The sequence below is a fragment of the Tachysurus vachellii genome, chromosome 1, assembly GCF_030014155.1.
Source record: "Tachysurus vachellii isolate PV-2020 chromosome 1, HZAU_Pvac_v1, whole genome shotgun sequence".
Taxonomy (NCBI): domain Eukaryota; kingdom Metazoa; phylum Chordata; class Actinopteri; order Siluriformes; family Bagridae; genus Tachysurus; species Tachysurus vachellii.
Genome location: NC_083460.1, coordinates 8203172 through 8221966, shown reverse-complemented (window position 1 = coordinate 8221966; position 18795 = coordinate 8203172). Strand labels below are relative to the sequence as shown.

The 18795-nt window shown below is 36.7% G+C and overlaps 1 pseudogene; it reads left to right on the top strand.

Annotated features, from left to right (window-relative positions):
• The first annotated feature begins 268 nt into the window (after positions 1-268).
• Positions 269-13058, top strand: LOC132846373 (semaphorin-4E-like; annotated as a pseudogene).
• The last annotated feature ends 5737 nt before the right edge of the window (positions 13059-18795 follow it).

Genomic DNA, 18795 nt, shown 5'->3' with positions numbered 1-18795 from the left:
TCTATGAACTTAGATTTCTGTTGACATCTGACAATGATTTCATATCAGCATTGATCTTGAATTTTCAGACAGCTTACAGTAAACTCAAGGTTCTGCTGTTCCAATGTCTTGACATGCTTATTTCTTCAAAGATTTGAGCTATGAGGAAATGAGGTGTTTTGAAATTTGTGTGTGACAAGTGAAGGGAGAAATAAGACACCTCTCTGAGCTGTTAAACTCACTTGTACTTGCCAAGACTTGTCACAAGTATGTTGCGTACGATCTGTTCCACCCTTCCTGTAACACAAAAATAAGAACTTCATGCATTTCATAAGGATTTGAATGCACACCTCTAAGCAGGAAGTAAATGTTCACTTTTATATAAGCAGCTAGTGTGTGAAGTGCTGGCTGCTTGTATAAAATATACCTCTTGCTCTTGTTTCTTTCCTTCCTTTCTCCCTCCTACAGTGATTTGTGTGTGTGTGTGTAGCCTGTAATGGCATGTCCTTCTTTCTTAGCACCACAGAAAGAGGAATCTAACTGTAGCTCTTTCACACCTCACAGCATGACTTTAGGAGTTTGACTTCTAAAGCAACAATGGAGTCTACTCCATGAACTCAACTCACACTGACTTGGAGAAGAGACAACAGTTTATCCACACTGCCTTGGAACATTTTGCCTCTCCTTTAAATACTTACAGATTTGCTTGTTTTGCTTAAGGGACAGGAGGAGCATCTGTCAGATCAGGCTGCAAAGAGACTGAGAGTGGCTTACAAAAGGTAAGTCCCTTATCTGAATTGTCAAATTTGTACTGAAATCAAATGGGAAAGATTTGTTGAAAAATTGTATTGATTGCATTATTGTTATTATTGTTATTTTTTAAATGCATCTCCGTTTCAGCTTGAGCCAGACAGAATTGTGCTGAATATCTGTATAATGATATGAAGTGATGTAGCCTTCATATCATTAACCAAAACTGACCATAACATTATAGCAGCAAAGCTGACTGATTAGCATGATTCTCCCACCAACGGTCTTAACAGTTGGCATGCTATGGCAAACATAGCATTTTTGTTTAATTTCTCCACAGAATTTTAAATGCTGTTATTGAAAATATAGACGCTGTTTGAAAATATGTCTGGCAATGTTTTTATTCCCTGTTTGTTTGCTTTAGTTTTAGAAAGACTTACCGGCTGATTGCCTTTTTTTCTCTTTTTTGTGCATTTTAGTATTAACCTGTCAAACCTGACAATGTAGAGTTTGGTCAGGTTTGCAAGCTCTGACCAAAATGATTGCATTTCAGATCAAGTGGAATTCAGAGCAATTACCACCACTCTCCGTAATCTGTTTTCAAATGCAGAGAATATTTATAGTTCTGGAAATTTCAAAAGGGGGCTGATGGGTAAAGGGTAAGGGGCTGATGAGTTGTTCTGTTTTTGCTTAAGATTACCAGGCTGCCATTAAATGGTTTTTTGTTTTGTATTATTGTTTTTTTTTTTTTTTTTGAATGCATGCATGTGGTTTAGGGTACGTGAGCTTGAACTATGCAAAAACATTTTCTGCAATGTGACAGGTTTTGGCCCATCACCTCAGCCTGGGCACAGGCATGTTCAGCTCATCTGTACTTACTGGTCTCCAAGCAGCATTGCTCAATGGCAAAGTTACATTTTAAGTACTAAAGTTTATTTATTAGTCAGTGTCTGTAGACTGAAATGATTCTCTCCATACAGACTTTCTTAACATTCAAATACAGTAGGGTGCACAACGTCTTTTTAGTTCCTCTGTGCACTTTTCTCTTCCGTCATGATGAACACCTGGTTTGAGTAATCAACAGACATAAATTAGCTCTCTCATGTGTCAGGAGACGGGATTAAAAAGTCAAAAAAGGGGCTGATGTTCTTATAAATTAATATATATGTAATATAGGTTTAGGTAGTGAGCTGGCTAGCTACCTTTATGTCTTTATTGAATACATAAAACCTCTTTAGACGCACTATAGATTTTTATCTGAAGGATGTCAAACAAAATTAGTTACTGCAAGATTAATATTTTTTAAATGACAGTACATGCTGTATTACTCGAATTCCACGTCTGTTAGATATTTTTTTAACAAATTTTCCTTGTTTAAGAATGACATGTCATAGGTTTTATCTGTTAATATTTGTTGGAATAACTGAAACAAGTCAAACTTAGCACTTACCTTATAACTATCATTCCTTCACCTTCCTGTTACTAAGTGGGAAAAAAATGCATCTTGTTGTAGACAACAACAAAGCAACAGCTTTACATCTGATCATTAAAAAAAGAAATTGCTAACACTGGGAAATTTTAATATTCCTAAATATTAAATACATATCTTAAACAAAGCACAATTACCAATTCTACTTTATAAAAGAACATGTTTAAATCTGTTTATTATTGTTGGTAGTAGTATTTAATCATATGGAGCGTCTTCCATAAAGGTCACTGTGACTTCTACTATAACGTCTACTACAGACATGATAACATATTTAAACTTGCACGTTTGTACAATTGATAAAATCATCAACAATTGTTTTCCCTGTAGCTGCTGTTATAGATAATAAACAACACCAAGCACATTCAGGCCTGTAACAGCACTGTGTTATAAGTGTAATTAATGCAGAAATTCTGTTATGTTCAAAAAGTTGTCAAATTTTTTAAACTTCACTGCATGAGGTGCACATGCCCTGTGGTGTTATGTGTTGTGGATCGTATATTTGCAAATGGGAAAATAAACTAATGGTAATGGCATTTAATGACATAATGCGTGTGATAAATTTTCAACTTCGCTTGAAAGTCGGCAGTCGATACTGTTATGAGGAAGGATGTGGGTTTTGCTTCAGTTATTCTCAGTGCTGCATCGAATACAGATCTAATCCATGACCTTTAAAATGAGATTCTTATATTATTATCTTATATTCAGTTCTTCATTTGAACAACTGGTATATGATATAAAGTGTTTTTTGTCTTTCATGAATATGTTTTCATAAGTTTTACTCTTTGTTTTACTGTAATGTTAAGACAGGAAACTGTGACTTTTTTCTCTATAATAATGTAGAGTGTGATCTACGCTGTTCTTGATGAAATTATCTTAAAATGAACAATTTTATCAACTGAGTCCAGTGTGAATGACAGATTTTTCTCAATATTTCTACAACAAAATTGGAAGCTTTCAGAAGCCACGTTCCCTCTCTCCCTCTCTCTCTCTCGCTCTCTCTCTCTCTCTCTCTCTCTCTCGCAGGTATTGAGAGACTAAGACTGTAGCAGAGACTTTTTGCTTTAGGACATGCTGTTCTTCCTTGTCCTGTCTTTTTGGGTTCCAGCTGTATTGACTTCGGGCCAGGTTTGGCCATTGAACAGCACACCAAGGAAAACAGTTACTCTGGGTAAGTGAGCTGTTTTTGTTGCTTTTTTTGTTTTGTTTTTTGTATTTTTTTCTTAAATATATATAGTTTGTGACTTGGCTGCACAGCATTGCTGTTTAATGTTACTGTGATAAGCCTTGCAATATATTAAAATCACTTTGATGTGTTGTTGCAGCTGAATGGTTAAAAAGTACTGATTTAATTTCTTACTGCTGTTACAATTGCTCACAGGTTAATATAAAAGATCCCCACAGTATGTAAAATAAATACATACATAAAAAATAATAGAAATAGATCATTTTAGGGCATTGGAACATTGCAGCCTTTATAATATCAATATTGCAAATACAAAAAACACAAAGCATTACTGAGTTACTGAGGTCAAAAGTTACAGTTGTGTTAAGTCTTTCTTCTACTTCACTTCTTTGTACTTTTCTTTATTATGAGCACCAAAGGTCTTATAACTACTCCAACACAGTGGACACTAAAAGCCTATTCTGTTGTTGCTAGGTAACAGAGGTCATGTCTTTCAAGAGGAGGGAGTGTGGAATTACACCACCATGCTCCTGATGGAAGATGAGGGTGTGCTCATCCTGGGAGCTCGAGAGGCCATCTTTGCCCTGGACCTCAACAACATCACACACAAGAAGGCTATGGTCAGGAAAAAGATTTCATTTGAATAATTAATAAATAAATAAATTTCATTTTATTTCTATATATTTGATTGTTTAAATGTTCTTTTTTGTCACTGTGATTATTTGTTTCACAATTTTATTTTTGAATGCATTATTTAAACTTGTACACGGTAAAGTACTTTAATTCAAATTAAATAATTTATTAATAACAAAATAATAATAATAATAATAATAATAATAATAATAATAATTTAGATAATGAATGCTACATAATCACAACAACAATAATAATATATTTTGTAATTATTTTTGTTGTGAATTTTTTCCACCTGCACTGTACTTATTTAATTCGAGATCAGTGAAGAATATATTCTATTTTTTTTGTAGGATAAGTGGGTGGTAACTTCAGAGATGCAGCGCAATTGTGCCGACAAAGGGAAAACACCGGTGAGGGGACTTTTGTGTGTGACCATTCTGTGTCTTTATGTACTCTAGACAACTCATTGGGTTACACTAAAGCTTGGTGCTTGAATGAGGTTGAAGCTTTATCTTGGCTCATGGACAAACCTCCTAACAGTATTGTTCTTGTAGAAACTCCAGTTTGAGTTTAATGATGTTGATGCTGCGTTTAAGAGGAAATTGACTGGACGATGCTGTGACTGAATTCTGGAAAACAGCCAAAAATCAGAAACAAAATATTTTTACAACCAATAATATACTGTTATCACTATTAAATATATAAATATTTACACATATAAAGATATGCACTCACCCCCCCACCCCCCATCCCACGCCTTCGCCGCTTTGTACCGCCAGTCTGACAAGCGGGTCTGTGACCAGCGCCGAAGATAAAGGCCGCAGGACCTGATGGCTGCTTGCCTGTGCTGGATTACCTCCACCCCCCACTCCCCTCCCCTGTTGCAAGTCATGTGTTTATGGCGTACTGTTTATGTGCTTATGTTGCTGAGGTGTTTTTTTCCTGTTCCCACACTGTACTCCCCACCGGAGCATAGTCTGGGGGTTGTTTTTTTTTTCTCCTCCCTTCCCTCATGTTATGCTGTATTTCTTTTCAATCCCCTGTCTTCCTGTCCTGTCCCCCCCTTGTCATATTGTATGTAATGTATGTATGGGCAGGTTGATGGCTAATTTCGCTGGTACCTGTGACCAGTGACAATAAAGGCTACTACTACTACTACTAAATATGTATATTCCGGTTCCAGTTCCGCTTCCGGTTGCGAACCTACTTTATAAAGTTGATTTTGATAATCATGTTTCCTTCTGCTCGCCAAAAAGGCTTTACACGTAAAGAGAAGTGGGATATCTTTCAGTGGAACTGAAATTAATTACTTAAACATGATTTCCTCCTTTGCTCTTTCACTTTGGTAGGAACTAGGCTTTAAAATTCAAGTCTTAAATTTAAAACAGGTATTCTATTATACAAAGCCCTGATCTGCAACTTATCCTATTTGAATCCTCACGTAGCCTATGAAATTATTCCCCATTATTCTTCTGTCTTGTGTTGTTCTGTTAACAGATCTTCTTTTCTGTCTCTTTCTGATTCGCTTCCTAATAATTTCCTTGGACTCTGTATTCCCTGTAATTTTCCTTTCCAGACTGAGTGTCATAACTACATCCGGATCCTTCATAAAATGTCGAACGACACCATGTTCGTTTGTGGTACCAATGCTTTTAATCCAACCTGTGATATTATGGTGAGTAAAAATTCCTCCACATGTTTTACTGTAAAATGTCCTTGCTATGATATTGTAGACATTTGTTAACGTGAGTTTCAGCCTGTGTGCATGTTTTGTTGTATTATATCACACCATGTAGACATTTCATGTAGCTGTGTTCTGTCTTCCAGTCTTATAAAGACGGCAAGCTGACTCTCGAAGGTAAACAACAAGATGGGAAAGGAAAGTGTCCATTTGATCCTTTCCAGAGATGTGCCTCTGAATTTGTCGGTAGGTGCTTCATCTCTCTTAAGGCAAACTGCTCCATGACGTAACAGACCAAAGAGCACAATGTTTAGTTAGTGAGTGATTAAAAGTATTTAGTTCATACATTAGATTCTTTTCAAAGGTTAATTCTTTAGTCACAGCTGCTACTAATGATAACTTTTATGATGTTCTGAATTATTTAAATGAAAGTAACCCAATGAGCCCGTCATTATGCTTTAATAATATAATTCTGATTGTCGTTTAGATGGACAGCTGTACTCTGCTACATCTTCGAATTTCTTTGGCTCAGAACCAATTGTGCTGCGCAACTTAAATGGCACCATAAGAACTGATTACATGACTTCATGGCTTAATGGTAAGAATGTAAATTTTATTACACTAAGTAAGGGACTAAGATGAGTCTTCTGGATTCATATATAATTTAAAACTCAGCTTTACATCTCGTAACTTTCTTTAATTCTTGGATCATGTGATTGAGTAGTTTAGAGTCACTGATTAGTTTTGTTATTTCAGAGCCCAATTTCATTGGCATGAAACATGTGGCTGAGGGAGATGACAACCCAGAGGGGGATGATGACAAGATTTACCTTTTCTTTAATGAAAGAGCTGTGGAGTACGATGCCTACAGTAAGATGGAGGTGTCAAGGGTGGCTCGCGTTTGTAAGGTACTCTTCCTTATAAAAGGATGTTGCTGATATTACAGTACACCATTCTACATTTCTATGTTTTTATTCATCAGGACCTAAATAATGGTTGTGTGGTCCTCACCACTTCTTTGTTCAAACAAAGAATGTCAGGTGATGATAAAATATCTGGGTGTGGAAATATAAGCACATGCTTCCTAATTCTGCATCAGTACTTAACAAACCAGATGTTAATAAAGAAATGCACAAGATTAGCTAATCATCAAGAAAAAAATTATAAATCAAATATTATAAGATTAATCACCCTGCATTTGATGCTTTTATACATGAATAGAAAACCATTTTCCTATTTGCAGTTTATTTATTTATTTATTTATTTATTTTTGCTTAAGTAATAAATGCTTAAAATGAGAGATATCTGCTTATAGAACAATACTTTTACCAAAAAATATTTGGTTGGATGTTAATTAGTAAATAAATATAACTATTGTCACTTGCTAAGATGTCATTTTCTGCAGCATTGTTCTCATACTCTCTGATCTCTCCTTGCTTAGGGGGATGTGGGAGGACAGCGGACATTGCAGAAGAAGTGGACATCATTTCTAAAGACTCACCTGGACTGTCCTGTCCTTCAAACCAGACTACCACTTCTCATACAGGATGTGTTCCTCTTCTGCCCAGACACCTGGACAAACTGTATGTTCTACGGTGTCTTCACTCCTCAGGGGTGAGTAATGTTCAGTTCAACAATGCCAGCAGAATATGTTTAAATAACTGCAGTGAAGAAGGAAAGTTGTGATTTTGAATGTAATCAGGATTGTGGTTGAATACCAGACCAACAATACAGTCAAACCTTAAGGTAGAGGACTTAAACATTACCATTTTTGTTAGATCAGCCTGAGCTCAAAGGCATGTGAAGATCAATATGGTTAGGTCAAATGGGAAACCTAACAGGCTTTAGTTTAACAACTCACTGGTATTTATAGTCAATAATTGTTTGCCATTAACTTCAGAATTAAACATTATGGTATTAGTTTGATTGGCACAGTGGTTTAATGGTTAGCATGCTTGCCTCACACCTCAAATGTTTGATCTTTGTTTCCCTCCGCTGCCCTGTGTAAAGGGAGCTTCCATGTTCTCCCTGTGCTTTTGGGATATCCTTCAGGTACTCTGGTTTTCTCCTGTAGTCTTGTAGGCTGCTGGATAGTATCTCTAAATTTCATAGGGATAGGTTGTAGGGTAAGCGCTATAAATGATGGATGTATTTGCAATGTGTTCCCATTATAAAGCATTTTAAATCTCACTAGCCTTTTATTTCTGATTCAGACATTACATATGTAATAAAGTAATAATGTAATAAAGGATACATAATGTACCCATACACCAAAGAGCACCATACAAACGTACATTTACACACGTATTCACACCTTCGGGCAATTAAGTGCAGCCCATCCAAGTGCTGCATGTTTATGGATGGAAACAGGAACATGGAGAGAACTTATGGAGAAAATCTCCACACAAATGCACAGGATCAACCTGGGGACCCTGGTGGTATGACGTGGCAATGCTGCACCACCTTGCTGTCTTTATATTGAATATACTATTTAATAATATGCATTATTATAGTATGAGAATTATTATTTAGTACTACACACTCACATGAAAACCTGAATCAAATTTAATCATGGATACAACTGCCTCAGAAACATTTTTTTAAAAAACTTTTTTTTTAAATTATTTATATTATTAATAATTATATTATTACTTTATTTTTATTTTTACTCTGATATGAAATTAATAAATTGTAGGAGGTTACATGATGCTATAAGGTGTACTCAAAAATTACCTATAGTCAAAACCTATAAATCAATGTAAACAAGGAAATGCTTAAAAATATGTTTCTTCCTGTTTTTTCTTCTTACTTGCATATGAGTAAGACTGTGATATCCAGTTAAAAACAAAAAATGTGCAGAAATGTATCACAATTGAAGCATATTCAAACATTAATTAGACATAGTTTTTTTTAACCACCGATTTATGACACTTGTTTCATAGCTGTGATTTTACTGACAGGGAAATGCCGGAGTACTCAGCAGTGTGTGCGTACAGTATACAAGACATCAGGCATGTGTTCTCTAAAGGCCAGTTCAAATCGCTAAACAGTAATACTTTATTTCGAAAATGGGTGACATACAGTGGACCTGTGCCTGACCCTCGTCCCGGAGCTGTGAGTTCAACATTTACCAACATTCTACAACAATCATTGTTATTTGTTAGCTACAGCGATGGAAAAATGAATTAATTAAGTCAGAATAATAGACAGAATTATGAATGGCAAATGAATGCTCAATTTTTATTGGCCATAGTAGTTCCAGATCCAAGGAAACTATGGTCCCAGTTACTACTGATGCTCTGTTATCATTTCCTGACTAATAACTTACGTAGTGATGTGCATAGGTTTTGACGTCTGAATTGGTATATTTTTTCTCAAAAAACGCCACCTACTGTATGCAGTAGTTAATTATTCGCTTTGTGTTGCTCTCTCTCTCTCTGTGTGTGTGTGTGTCTGTGTGTATGTGTGTGTGTAGTGTATTAACAGTAAAACAAGGGAGAAAGGGATTTCAAACTCTTTGGACCTCCCTGATAAAACCCTTCAGTTCATCCGAGACAACCAACTGATGGATCAGGCAGTGAAGCCTTCTGAGCAGCCCCTACTGGTGAAGAAAGGAGCTGTGTTTACTCGTATAGTGGTGGCCAGCACTACTGCCCTGGATGGGAGCAGCCATCAGGTCATGTTTATTGGCACAGGTAGATAAATATTTAGTGTACAGTTTACATCATTATACAGACTTATGCATGTATGTGTTAGTGTTCAATCAACTGTACAATCTTTGTAACAGCAAGCGGTTCAGTGCTGAAAGCAGTCAACTATGACGGAAAGATGGTGATAATAGAGGAGGTGCAGCTCTTTAAGCAGTCCGAGCCAGTAAAGATATTGCGGCTCTCCGTCACCCTTGTAAGCCACAGAGCACATTTACATTTGTAGATTTTTTTTTCTCCCTGGTGCTACACCAAAAGATTATAGGATATATATATATATATTTTTTGATTGCAGTTCCAGAATTGAACCCTAAACTGCTTTGCTGGTTTTGGGCCGGGTTTTGTTTAAAGTGGTTCCATTCCTTATGGCCGATTGATAGATATAGATGTTGACATAGATATTATAGATATTGTCAGGTTGCCTTCTGCCTCACCTTGCCTTAATCATTAACTATTATCATTAGTTGTGACTTTTCTCTAACATTTCCTAATTATTCCTATTCTATATCTGTGGGGATATTTTCCCTAATCTTTCCTCTAGTGATAGGTAAGCTAGTTTATCAGTTATCTCTAAGCTAATTTTGTCAAACATTTTGCAGCTAACTGCTACTGTTGTGGGAGATCTATGTTTCCCAAGAGATTTTTCGAAACAAGTTTGCCCAGTATGATAGCCGCCAGTTTTTCACATCACTCAGACCCATTTTTTCAGTAACCTTTTCAGCTAGCAGCTGTGACTGATCAGCATGGCATGTTAGAAACATTCAAGCCATTTAGTGAAGTTCTACTGATGTTTCGCCAGTTTATTTAAATTCAGTTAGCAAATATTTGTCGTAGCTCTTGAAGTTGAAGCCAAATATGTTGTTTACAAGTTATTAGCTAGGCTGCTAATGCCTCTGTGCTATGGAAAATGTGTAGCTGCTCTTCTTTTTGTATTGTAGTATGTAGTATATGGAGCTGATGGGTTAGTTATTGGCTTTTGTCACAAGATAAAAACTAAAGCAAAATGTGACAGTATCAATACTTGCCATTAGCATTAGTGACATTAATGAAAATCATTCAGACTCATGTATAAGAATCAAGGAAAGGTTTCGTTTTTTTTTTAATTGGAACGTCGTGTTTGACATTACACGATTTAATTGATTTATAAAGGTGAAGAAATAGTTATCTATTTATTTAGGGAGAATGATAAATGCATTTTCATTGAGTGAATTGTTTTTATTCTTTTGATAATTTTACAAAATATTTTAGAAATAAAAATTTCCTACTGCTTTTAACACATTTTAGGGAACATGCAAATCTAACACTTCTTTTTTAGTTCTACTCATTCGCATGAGTAGAACTAAAATAAAATAATACTTAATGACTTTCCCATCATGGCTATCCTACTCATCTGATATATTATTATTCCTACTTGTAATTCAGTTTTAGTTTGATTCTGTTATAGTTTGTCCATCTTTTTAATAACTGCTGTACATATTGTTTCAGGGTCAGCTGTATGCAGGCTCCGAGGAAGCAACGGTGCAGATGCCACTTAGTACATGTGACCATTACGCTTCCTGTATGGACTGTGTGCTGGCCAGAGACCCGTACTGTGGCTGGGACCTCAGCGCTGAACGCTGCATTGCTATAAACAACATTCATCCAGATACACACAGGTACTCAGCAAGGAAGGAAAAATCATGATGTGGTGTGCTGTTGTAGGAAACGGGCAAAAAGACAATAATTATTTAGTAATTATTAATTACTTTTAAGTATTAACTTAAATTATTATTTTTTTTATTAAATTAAAACACATTATAAATCTATTCATCAAAGTACTTTACAGTATTTTTTACTCTTTATTGACCTAGATTATCTGGAGCTAACAGTAGCGTATTAAAATGAACACATTAATATAAATCTGTTGTGCCTTCCAGCTAGATCTACTGTAAGTCCTTGTTAGAAAGATTTTACTTAATCACCTTCTGACCAATCAGAATCAAGAATCAAACATATCTGTGGTCTAAAATATTGAATTGACTGCTCTAGAGACTCTAGACTCTACTCTAGAGAGGGAATGTTAGATATATTGAATTTTCAGTCATGTTCATCTATTTTTTCTCCTGCAGTGAGGTGGTTCAGAGTCTGAGAGATGGAAATGCTACACGTTGTCCTGCAGTCGGTATGTGAACAGGTGGCCTTTTACATCCACTAGTTCAGATAGTACAGTGTTTACTGATAAACGTGTCTTGTATGGGTCAATATACAGCGGAAACGGTTTTGTGAGTCCATTGTGAGTTGTCACTGAAAGTCAATTAGATTCTCAAAGACTGTTGTTTTTGTGTTACAGAAAGTACTATGATCATTAAAACCTTCTATCCTGGTAACGAGGTCAGGTTGCTGTGCCAGCCAGGATCAAACCTGGCCCGAGTGCAGTGGAGCGTAAACAATCACACAATTCAAAACTCCAACAAATACAACATTCATCACAACAACCTGTTGATCCTCAATGCCTCGGACAGCGACGCCGGATTCTACACCTGCACCTCTGTAGAGTCCTCCAATGGTAAAGACTATGTCATCCGAAATGCTACATATGAGCTGAGGCTGGGGGACTTCATGGAGCATCCTTTGGTTCAGCCGCAGATCCAGGACCAGCAGAAATCTCTCTTGGCCCTCAAGATCCTGGTCATTATACCGACACTGATATTATTAGCTCTTGTGGTATGGAACTTCTACAAAGGGCATTTTGCTGTCCAGAGATGCTTGGAAAAAGCTGAGGAAAGTCCACAGAGTGTGTGTCTGTCAGGAGCCACTGCAAATTGTTCAAGAAAGATCAACAGAAATAACAATCAACAGAATAGCTGAATCCCCTGATATGACAAACCAGCATAATGGAGACAAATTGCTCCAATGAAGTTTATTTTTTATTTTGCAGACAAATCCAAAATAATCCAATTTCAAAGCTCACATTACACAATCTAAACTTATTGGAGATTTAAAAACGTTTTATTACACTTTATTATTTCATGTTATTTGTAGACCTCAGTATTGCTTAAAACCCTAAAGCAGTGAAACTGGTTTAAGCACCGTGTATTGTTTGCCAAGTAAAAACAAAGGCCAAAATAGATGTGATGATGTATTGAAGATTGTATATGGACTACTGAAGAGGATTTTATCCATCCATGGGATGGCAGCATAATTCATATTTCCTTCATGAATCTGTATTCTGGAGGAGACATTGAATGAGAATGACCACCAGTTCTGTTCTTTCTTTTTTTATAAAAAAAATTATTTGATTTAATTTGATTATTTATTTGATTATTCAAGCTAGTGTTAAATGGTTTTGTGAAGGTTTCTGTGCACTAGAGCCTGTGCTCGTCTTTCCAGACAGGATCCACAAACGCTTCTATCAAAATCCATGTCAGATAACACCTTAAGCACATCTAGACATCTACACTGAGCTTTTGACATGTGTGCCTTTTTTAAACCTGTAGCTGTTGAAGCCTCCAGATTCAGCACTGTGTTTCCAGGGCAGTAGCTCAATGAAATTCGCAGGACTTTTTTTTACCTCTCTCTCGATGTATTTTTTTAAATTCTAACATTTTGTAAGACTTTTTTACTGTAAAATAAACTGTGAATGTGTTTGTGTAATGTCTTCTGTGTACAGAACCATTATTTTCAGTCTACGTGACTTGTAAGGAAAATCAAATGTTTAAGTTTAAAAAAGATTTGTATTGTTGCAAAATAATAAAAACACAACCATTAAAATCTAATAATTTGAGGAGAGTGAATGCAGTTATATAAAATTGCTTTACTATCATTTTAATTACAGGGTAACCTCATCCACATATCTTTCAAATTACATTTGTTCCCATGAGTAAAGACCTGGTGTAAAGGTTATTGTTTACTCAACAATGAAATGCTTCACTGCAATGTGAAAGCATCTTAAGTAACTTACGTATTCACATAGAAGTTTAAACTTAAGTACAAGATAACTGTTTGTACAGATGTCTTGAGCATCAGCTTCTCATCTCCTGTAGCAATAGCGCTTGAAATGAAACCACAGCTGAAGATTCCCTTGGAGAACTGGCAGCAGAAGCCGTGTCGATGTGAGCACTCCCATTCATGGATGACCATCTTAAACACAATGTCCTCGTAGGGCGGCCTGGCGTGAAAACGCAGAATGCTAATGTCCTTGTTGTCCAGACTCGGCTCAAGGAAGTACTGAGGCATGGAACATTTGTCGATCAGGTCCGGGTAGAAGATGTTTAACTAGTAACCCTGGGCAATTTTGGGGGTGACTTTGGAGGCAATGACAACTACAGCAATGAGGTGACAACAGAGAATGTAACATGACAAACAGCTGACCACTTCATATTTCCATGCTTTCCCAGATTTCCAACTTTCACTTCCCATGAACTCAACTGTGACCTGCAGATGTCTGCGAGCGAGCTGGAGGTGCTGGAGGTCTTCTTCTGCATCAACGACATGTGTGTCGAGTGAGAGTTTGGAGGGCTGCAGGAGCACGGGACTGTAACGACCCAAGTCGTACTCAGCCTGGTTCTGCCTCCATCAGATCCTTGTCCGTCAACACAGACTCCGCTGCTCCACTTTTCTCTCCCTCCTCACCCTCTTCTGCATCTCCTCCTCACCTCCCCCCTTCTCTGCAGAGGCTCTGGAGCTCGGCCCTGCCTCTCATCTCCACTTTCTTCCTCTTTGTCTTTACTTTACTCTGCCTGCATCGGCAGAGAGATATAAAGGGTGACTTTCCTTACCCTATATTTTGACAGTTTTATGACCCCAATAAAACAATAAAATCAAAAACCATAATCGGTAAAACGATAAAATCATAAATTAAAAAGTGGTCAAAGGTCAGACCTTTTATCTGACAGATGTATGTCATGATTTTATTATGTTAGGTTTCGGTTAAAAGTTCATAATAATAAAGTTAATGATTGTATTGATATATTGCTTACCGATAGGATTTATTTGTGTTGACTCCAAGTAGTTAAAGACCCCCCTTTCCCTCCCACCACCCCTCTTTTATATTGGTTAGCCCCATTGTGTCTGCTTCAAGTAGATAGGTGACAAGTAATTAAAACCATGTGTTTGATTCAATAGATCCAGTATTTTTTTTTTTAAAAAAGGGGGTTTATGACCTCAGATGAAACAGTATTGTAAAAAATGCCATGTGTGTTTGTTCAAAGGTGATAGAAGACAAGTAATTAAAACTCATGTTTGATCCGGGGTGATAGGGTTACTCCCTCCCCTCAGACTGGGTGGTAATCAAAACATGATTATGCCACCCCGCATAGTTAGGAGTTAGTTAGGAGCGTCTCTCAAACTGATCGTTAGCCAATGGGAGGGGCTACCTATAACGTCACACAAGCGCACACACCTGTGAGCAAACGCGCATGAGCAAAAACGCGCACACGCCCCCTAAGCAAACACGTGCAAACGCGGCCCTCCAGGGGAATTTCATTCTGACTCTTAGATTTGTGTTTTCAGTTGAGTGTTTTATCACATATTACTAAGATAAAATGTTCTGTTTTTTAGACAACTGTATTGAGATTATTTCCTAGCTGAATTCGATGAAGTAAGAGTAAAACTATACCTTGATTATGAGTGAATCTTTCAAAACCCACCCCCAAGACCCCCACCCCCAAGACCCCCACGAAAATATCAACATTCAAGACGTTCTAGGGAATTCTTACATCTAAGGGATCAAATAATTGAAAACTTGAGCATGTCTACAGTGCGCATCAAAACACTTCTAATAGTGAATATGTTCAAACAAACGGCAAAGACAGACAGATACATAAAATAAAAAAATATATTTCCAATAGGCTAAATGTGAATAGGACAGAAACTTTGAAATTACAATATCATGAACCTGCATGAACCATTTAAAACTCAATTAAATGTGCCATTAACAAGTACTGTCCGGCTCTATTAAACAACCCTCAAGAACAAGAGATGCATTAATAGCAAATAACCTTAATACAAAGGCACACTGTGCAGTTTGTGGTGAAATTAGTGCAAATTAGTACGACAACCTTTTAAGGCATTATTTTCACAGAAGGAAACCACATTGAACTACAGCAAAAATACCAGGCCGTACAGATTTTTCAGACAATTTTCTACATACGCATCAAGTCATTCTTTAGACTCTGTAACTTCGGCGACAGTTTACCATCTTCCAAACCAAGTAGTATTTTTTGAGTGAATTCAGAAGTGTTGGCCAGTCCCACAGGATAGCTGAGGTGTAGTGCATAAGTCAGTCCAAACATTACCAGGAAGGCATCAGTAAGTGGTGGCAGGCTGATCACAATCTTGCTTTCAATGATGACAGAGATTTTCACTGGCTGAAAGTGAACTGTACTTGTGTCATTATCCATGATGACTGTGAGGAGGGTCACTGCAGCATCTAAAAGTTCTGGCTAATCAGATGTGCCATAAATCATTGAAAAAGATGATGCTAATAAAAATAAAAAATAAAAAATAAATAAATAAAAACACTTGGTTACAATACCAATTTAAAATTGAATCCCTTTTTCAATTTAGGATTTTTTTTTTTTTTTTTTTTTTTTGACAAAACCCCTGTTCAATTATATACAGCAGGTTTAGTGCAAAGGTAATGGCATACAGCTAGTCATGTGATTTTACAAACCTGCACATCAACAGACAACAAAGATTTGTGTACAGAATTTGTGTACATATCTGGACATTTTGGTACTATGATTTTCAGAACAGACTACACATGAAGGTGTAAAAAACGGAGGTAAAAAAAGATAAAATGTTTTCAAATCACACAAACTATATGGTTGGAGTCTGAACAGGGGTAAATGAAACAACAAGTTTGTATTAATATGAACTGTTTACATAAATGGTACTGTCAATTATTCAAAAAAAAAAAAAAAATAGAGACTTCCCCACGTAGATACACAGGAAGGGCATGAAGAACAGTGGTATGCTTGGTGTGTATGTCATTAAATTCCTTTAACAATAAAAATAGAACTGTAAATTCTAAAAAGTCCAAACATATATACAAAAATAACTTTAAAGCATCAAACAAATCAACCAAAATCAAACAAAATCCAGAGACAAATTGTAGTGTTTGGGCTCATTAGAAACTTTCCTCTTCCAATACAAAATTCTACCAATAAATGTATAACATGTATTTGAACAGTTTGAACCTGTTCATCTGGGATTTTTTAAGATTTTAACCAAAAACCAAAGGCCTACGTTTTTAAAAAGACATGACAGAAAACAAAACCATATTTATAGATGAATTTGGTAAATCTACTTCCATCCCATTGAGCAGAAAAGAGCCCTATATAAAGTAAAGAACCCAACTACACCGAATGTGGTGTATGTTATCAGCAAACGAATAACAGAAAAAGTGTTACTACACATTACCTCAGACTCCATTTTAAAAGCAGGCCAGAGTTCCATTAGCTCTTTCACTGGTTCACAATGGTCTGTCGTCACAGGGCAAATGTGGTCTGCATCATCTTTCTAATGAGGGGTAGGTTCTTTATAGGTTCTTAGAATTCTTTATGCTTAACACAAAGTTAATTACTATAAAGTTATAAAATCATGACCCTGGAATACAACTAATACTGTTTTCATAGTAATGTGTTTGTTTCATACCATGTGTAGAGATAGATAATTGTATATTAATATTTTATGTTATAACAGTATAAGGCGGGTACTACATCATTGGCGTAGTGTTAGTGGTTCAATATCAAGTACGAATATGGTACAGTAGTAGTTCTGGAGTTATACTGGAGCACTGTTTTATACTTTAGATTCTGAACAGATGTTCTCAGATGTGCAAATATCATTCTGTCAGAACTTGACCACAATATAGTTCTACATCACTTTGCCAACTTAGTAAAAAGTATCTTTTCCATTTTATTTAGTTTTTGTCCGTACCAGTTAATATAGCTTTTATACTAGTAAAGATTGCTTTTGTTGTTTTTAAAAGTCACATGTAGCGTTGGTGTACGTTACAAGCTCATTTATGGAGGTTTGAGATGAACAAATGTCTTGAAAACATGTAAACATGGCTTTTGTAACATGCACTTCACTTTGCATAGTGACATCATTACCACATGGGTTGTTCATTATCATTTTGTAATTATTCCTTATGACACAACTATGAACTGTGAATACACGGATGAACAGTGTTTAGATTAAACCGGTGTAACTGTTGACTATGGAAATTCACTACATAAAAAAGACTTATAATAGCTTGTAGAATATACTTATAATAGCTTGTAGAAAACACATTGAACACTTACCGTGTCACCAATAATCTGATTAATTTAAAATGTTTATTTGATTTTTTTCATTTTAAATATTTTATTATACATTTGGAGAGTTGTATAATAGTTTGCTTGCAGCTCATTTTACCTCAATTTTTCAAAAACTTTTGAAATTCTAATGTTGAAACAACAGAAATAAGTACAATGAAATTATACCCTTAAGGGTCACTTACTTAACATATACTGCTAATACTGCTCAATCTATTTTGTTGGATTATTTTCAATTCTAATTTTTTAGCTTCTGAAGTGGGAGAATTATTCGAAGGCTTCTGTGCCATGTCTAATGTAAAAATGTCAACAATTCTTTATTCAACAAAACACACCACTTCAAGGATTCCTGAGAATTATATTTGCACGTGTTTGGTCAGGGGGGCGTGTGCGCGTTTGCACGTGTGCGCGCATTTGCTCAGGGGGGTGTGTGCGCGTTTTTGCTCATGCGCATTTGCTCAGGGAGGCGTGTGCGCGTGTTTGCTCAGGGGGGCGTGTGCGCGTTTGCGCGTCTTTGCTCAGGGGGCGTATGCGCGTTTTTGGTCATGCGCTTTTGCTCAGGGGGTCGTGTGCGCGCATTTGCTCAGGGGGGCGTGTGCGGGTTTGCTCGTGTGCGCGTGTTTTCTCACGGGGCGTTTGCGCGCGTTTGCCCATGCGCGTTTGCTCATGGGGCGTGTGCGCGTTTGCGCGTGTGCGCGTATTTGCTCAGGGGCCGTGTGCGCGTTTTTGCTCACGCGCATTTTTTTCAGGGGGGCGAGTGCGCGTTTGCTCACGGGTGTGTGCGCTTGTGTGACGTTATAGGTAGCCCCCCCATTGGGAAAAAAAAAAAAATCACCTATCTCATTGGAACAAACACATGGCCTTGTTTTACAATACTGTTTCATCTGAGGTCATAAACCCTCTTTTTAAAAAAAAATACTGGTCTCCTATCTATTGAATCAAACACATGGTTTTAATTACTTGTCACCTATCTACTTGAAGCAGACACAATGGGGCTAACCAATATGAAAGTGGGGTGGTGGGATGGAAAGGGGGGTCTTTAACTACTTGGAGTCAACATAAATAAATCT